This window comes from Falco rusticolus, chromosome 2 (genome assembly GCF_015220075.1).
Source record: "Falco rusticolus isolate bFalRus1 chromosome 2, bFalRus1.pri, whole genome shotgun sequence".
NCBI classification, from domain to species: Eukaryota; Metazoa; Chordata; class Aves; order Falconiformes; family Falconidae; genus Falco; species Falco rusticolus.
This window is the reverse complement of record NC_051188.1, coordinates 73,972,866-73,978,865: the sequence shown is the minus strand read 5'-3', so window position 1 is coordinate 73,978,865 and position 6,000 is coordinate 73,972,866.

The window sequence follows — 6,000 nt, the reverse complement described above, 5'->3', positions numbered from 1 at the left end:
TAATCATACTGCTGACCCTATAAGTCTCCAGGCCTTTTGTGACTGCTGGTCTGCAGCATATGAAGGCACAGACCTCAGGTGAGATCCTTTACTGCATACATAAGAGTGGTTACATACAATCGCTTACCCAACCAAGTTCTGCCCTGGAACATGCCTATGTGCAGCAAAGCACCTTTGCAGCCAGTTCACACTCCACCGAGCTGTTCTCTTCCTCCATACTCATCTGAGGAGGTCTCTTCTTCCCCGATACTTAAGATGCGGGAAGCTTTGAGCATGCCCCTCATTGCAGACAGGTGTGCACAGAATTGATTTGCAGGTGAGTTCAGAGAGCCAGATTTACTGTTTGTTGTTTCCTCACTACATTTTAAGGCATAATCACTCTGCAACCTGGCACCCAGACAATGAACAAAGCCTTTTCTCAGAAAGGGCCCTTACACTGGTCTGTACCCTGCACCAATATGTGTCACAGACTGTAGCAAAGAAAGGAAAAATATTTCATTTGCTAGTGGTTTGTTGTGGGTTGTTTTGTTGTTTGGTTTGGTTTTTTTTTCATTTCCTACATCAACCATCATTGGCTGCTCCTTCATTCCTACACTTCAGGGCAGAATTACAGGTTCAAAAGTGACCAGTCATGAGGAGTTAGAATTCACTGTATGCTACACGAATCCCCAGGGAACATGAGAAAAATAGAGCTCACTACAGTGAAAAGTTTTATTTTACAGGAAGCAGTCAGAGTAAAAATTAAAATTTGTCTTTGTCAGATACCCTGTTAAACTTGGAAAGAATGGGGAGAAGAATCTGTAGCAGAAACTGTGAACAGATCAATAAGTATAAGCTCTCCTTGGCCCATTTCTTTCATGATGTTGTAGTTTAACCCCAGCCAGTAACTAAGTACCACACAGCTGTTCACTCACACACCCCTCACCCAGAGGGATGGGGAGGAGAATTGGGAAGGGATGTAAAACTTGAGGGTTGAGATAAGGACAATGTAATAACTGAAATAAAGTAAAACAAAAATACCAATAATCATAATAACATCAACAACAACAATAATAATGACAACAACAACAGTAATAATGAAAAGAAGGAAGAAGGGGAGAGGGAATGAAATCCAAAGGGAAGGAAGAAAAGAAATCAAGCGATGCACAATACAGTTGCTCACCACCCACTGACTGATGCCCAGCCATTCTCTGGGTGACAATTTACAGGCCCTGGCTACCCCCACCCCAGTTTATATATTGAGCATGACATCCCATGGTAAGGAATACCTCTCTGGCTAGTTCAGGTCAGCTTTTCTAGCTGTATCCCCTCCCAGTTTCTTGTGGTCTTCCAGGCTTCTCACTGGCAAGGCCAGTGGAACTAAAAAATCCTTCACTTAATATAGAAACACTACCTAGCAACAACTAAAAATATCAGTGTATTATCATCATTGTTCTCACATCAAATCCAAAACACATCAATGCACCAGCTACTAAGAAGAAAATTAACTTTATCCCAGATGAAACCAGGACACATGGGCCATTTCTCGTGGAGCAGCTGTTAGTTTATTTTTCCCATACTCAGACATACAATCTGTATGTGCTCAACAGTCAATGATTCTCCTGACAATGCATCAGCTTACAAAAGAGCTGACCACCTTAACTAAAAGCAAAGTTATTTCTTTTCCCCAATTATATATGCAAGAGGGCAGAAGAAAAAAGAGAGAATTATTTCCTTCCTAAAACAGCATCATAGAGTTTTCCAGTCCGCTTGACCTGAATCTCTCTGAAGCCAGCTGCCTCGAGGAGCTTGCTGTACTCGGCTGCTGTTCGCTCTTTTCCTTCAGTCTGGACCAACATATTCATCGAATACAGTTGGGTTTCTAAAGGCCCGCTTTTATCTTCATTCAGAAGCGATTCAACTAGCAGCACCCCACCGCCTGGTTGAATAAAGAGAAATAAAACACACACTGAGCTCTGAGAAGACAACATATTTTTCAGCTGAGTTATTAGAGCCTAACCTTTAGTTTCAGGAAGAAGCAGCCTCTACGTTAAGTCATATGTCAGCATCACAGAAGACAACGGAAGAGCAAAAGCATGCCTCTGCTTGGCTATGTAGGTGCTGACGTACCAGGGCTGAAGGGTATGCTATGGCTGGGATGGAAATTCCCATTTTCCCCAGCTGAAATCTGCAGGACCATACTGATTTTGTTGAGAACCTGGCTCTCTACAGAGTGATTTCAAAGCTTGAGGGTTCAATGTGACGTTTAATGGGATTTTTACTATGACGTATATACTTGTCTAACAGCAGTGTTATGGCACATAGCTGATGTTTCTTTCTGAGAGTACTTATTTTAAGACAAAATACCACAAAACATTGAAGTTGTAACATTTCCAAGAAAAATGCCTTTTAAAGAGCTTATGTCTTATACAGAAGGTACAAACGTTGGTAGAGACATTAGATAAACATCCTTAGATTTTACTATCTTGAAAAACATAAAGTCTAAAAGATGGCAGCTGAACCAGCAGCACAAAGCCACTGCAGGGTCTCTTCTCCTGGAGAAGGCTGAACCTCAGGAAGCCTTCACAGACAGACACACAGACACAGAGCTCATGAGAGCGGAGACAAAAACTAATGAGTGGTAAGTGAACTACATCACCTCCAGCTTAATGGTGATACCCTTAAGTGGTCCCTGGGAACAAAACACTGAGAATCATGACTTTGGTATTTATAGTGTGTAAGGGGCCACTTCAGACTAACCTTCCTTGGCTTCCTCATTCCACTGTTAGAAAGATGGAAAATGAAAAACAGAGCCACTAAACCAGGCACTGGGGAAGTCATTGATGGAGCCTGCGAGGGAGCCTGACCCATCCCATGAATTCTGGCAGCACTCTGCAGTGCTGGGACAGCAGGGCAAGAGGCTGCAGACAGTCTCTCAATCTAGTGACACCAACCGAAGGGCAGGAGGGAAGGAGTCTGGCACCAGAAGAGAGTGTCAAGCAAGGCAGGAATAAATGCCACAAGGGGATGGGCCACTACTCACACAAATAAGACTGCAGTGAAAAGCATTCAGCTTCCTAATGCTCTCACATTTCTCTTTTTAAACCAAGCAACACAGTAAAGCACTCCCTTTATTGCTGACAAGATTCTGAGATATGTCTTGCTTTCCATTGCTGTACCCATCACACGATGCAGGAGTTTTTTTTCTTTCAGAGCTTGTAAAAGACAATTCAGAGGCTTGTTAAAGATCTACTGAAGCTCACCTCCCAGTCATAGATCTGTGTGAAAGAGGAAAGGTCAAATACAGCAAGAACATTTCTGCCACATATACTCCATACAGAGTTCTGGCCAGCCATGAATTTCAGCATTGCTTTTCAGCATTTCAGCATTAGGTTAATTTGGACACATTAATTTTTATATCATTCTTATATCATGGAGCCCAGAACTGCACATAGTACTTGAGGTGAGTCCTCACCAATGCTGAGTATAGTGGGACATTCACTTCTTTGAGCAGGTTGGCTATACTTTGCTTAATACACCCCATAATACAGTTGGCTATTTCGGCCATCAGGACAAATTGAGCTTAACATCAACCGAAACTCACAGATTCCTTTCTGCAGGGCTGCACTCAAGCCTCTTGTACCCCAGTCTATCAGTACATCCAGGATTATGCCATCCCAGGTGCAGAATGTGGCATTTGTCCTTGTTAAATTTCATATGGCTGGTGATTGCCCACTCGTCTAATCTATCAAGATCTCACTGTAAGGCCTCTCCACCCTGGAAGAAATCAATGGTTCCTCCTAATTTAGTATCATTGGCATGTGATATGGTAACATCCATTAGAGGGAAGACTCTTTTACCTTCATTAAGAACATGGTTGAGATTACTTCTCAAAAACATGACGTGAATGTTGAAAGCACTGTAGGTTGTAAATGAGGAAAATTAAAACTGAAATTGAATAGAGAAATTTTATGCAAATGCACATACACACAGGAAAAACAGCATCAGCAAACATTAAGGAAATTGAAACTACTGCCCATCTACCTTAATGATATACTGTCTGGAAAAGATTCATTATAACACACTCTGTATTCACAGTCCCTTCCATCTGAAGGAACATAATATACAAAAATTACCAAACTCAGCCTGCTGTACAGTAAATTTGAGGAGGGAAGATATTTGAAAAATCTTGTTCTTCGCATGGTATGACAGGGGGAAAAAAGGGCAATTCAAGTCAGCCCTCTGTTTCTCAAGTTTCAAAACTGAAAAGCAGGAAGAAATCCCACCACCAAAGGAACTTTCCACATTGAGGCAAATAGCAAACCCTCAGCTATAAACCCTTCTGTTTTTAAAAAGTCATGCAGAGACACGTTTTACTCATCCAAGGCTCCAAAGGACAGAGGAGTCTCAGTATATGTTTCATCCACTGTGAGGGCCAGGTCTGCCTTAATATTTTTTCCTTTTAGAGTTCTATCATGCCTATTCCAAGTTTAAAGACAGTGTTGTATTAGGATGTTTTGTTATAAACTGTTTTATTCTCAGAGACATCAACTGAAGCCCTTGAGCATTCCACTCAGACATCTGTCCAAGACTGAGCAATATTTCTTACCTTGGAGACTAAGAATCCACTGTTGTATTGCAAGATGGTTTTAGGGTAGTCAAGGTCTTCGGTGGAACTCATTTTCTTTCTGGACTGAGGCACAGACTCTCTGGTCCTCTTAATTTAAATAAGCTTCTTTCCACCAGGCACAGGGTACACCAGCTGATCCACTTAATCTTATTGCTTCTGAGAAACGCACCGGTTACAAAACGTGTCAGCTCAGTTGTACGGCTTCGGTGGGGTTTTCTGCCAGGTTCAGCTCTTTCTTTGGCTCTTCAATCATCAGGCACAAGGCTAAAGAAGCAGTGTGGATTAAAGCTTGTATTGTCAGTTCAGCAGTCAGTTAACATGCTGGTGCTTCAGAAGCACTTGAAAGCTTGTAACAAGTAAATCAGAAATCAGTACAGAACAGCACCAAGAACCTGAACTCTGTGTGATGCACCGAAGTTCATAAACCAAAGCGGAGTCCTAACTGGGGCTTGTTCAAAAGCAGCTCTGCTCCATCAGGCTGGCTTTTTGATGCTGGAAGCCTTCGCAAAAAGGAAGAGAAGATAGCAGGGGACAGAGTTTAATAAAAAGAAAAGAATATCGGTATTGACCAGACATGTGGCTTGGCCAGAGAGGCATACTGAACAACAGCTTGCAAAATATGACCAATATATTTTATGTCACCTCCTCTCCACTTCTCCAGGCTTGTTCTACCCCTACCCACCTTGATTCTTCCCTTCTCCTGCCTTTGGCCCTTTCTCTAAATACAGAAAGTTTCCCATGAGCCCCACAGTAATTCCCAGAAGCCCACTTTAATTTCCTGTGATGTTTGTTCTCTGTCATAAGCCGCCTTATAGTCTTGATTTTGCTTTTCTCAGCTACAAAGATCTGGTTGTACCTTCTCATGGTTTTGAGGGCATCCACCAGTTGTCCCTCACTGAGTGGCCAGGGAGTTCTGATGTTTGATACTGTTCCCCTCAATGCCTGTTTGCTAGCATTTGTGTACCTAGGCGAGGTTTCTTACTGCTTCTGTCTCTTGCCTTTGTCTCTTAGGCTGAATAACCCTTCGCCAGTTATCCCAAAGCTCAGGTATCATTACATTATGTGTTTCTACATATCCTCAATATGCAAAATATTCTAATATTTTGAATAAAACTCAGAAATTTTGAAAAAAACTCAGGAACAACATCTGTTTCCTAGGTTCTAACACCACAAGGTCTCCTGTGTTACCAGAGTACTAGGTCTGAACATAAAAAAGTTAGAGCAAACCCCAAACTGTAGAAACATGTAGAGGTCCTCATCCTTGACAACATAGCCAGGAATCTGTACAGCTTGCATTTAACAAGGCACTGTTTCTCTGAAGGAAAAGTCTGGACAACAGGTGTCAAGAACACAGTTACATTTATAATGGACATCTTCCCCTGCTATCCTCA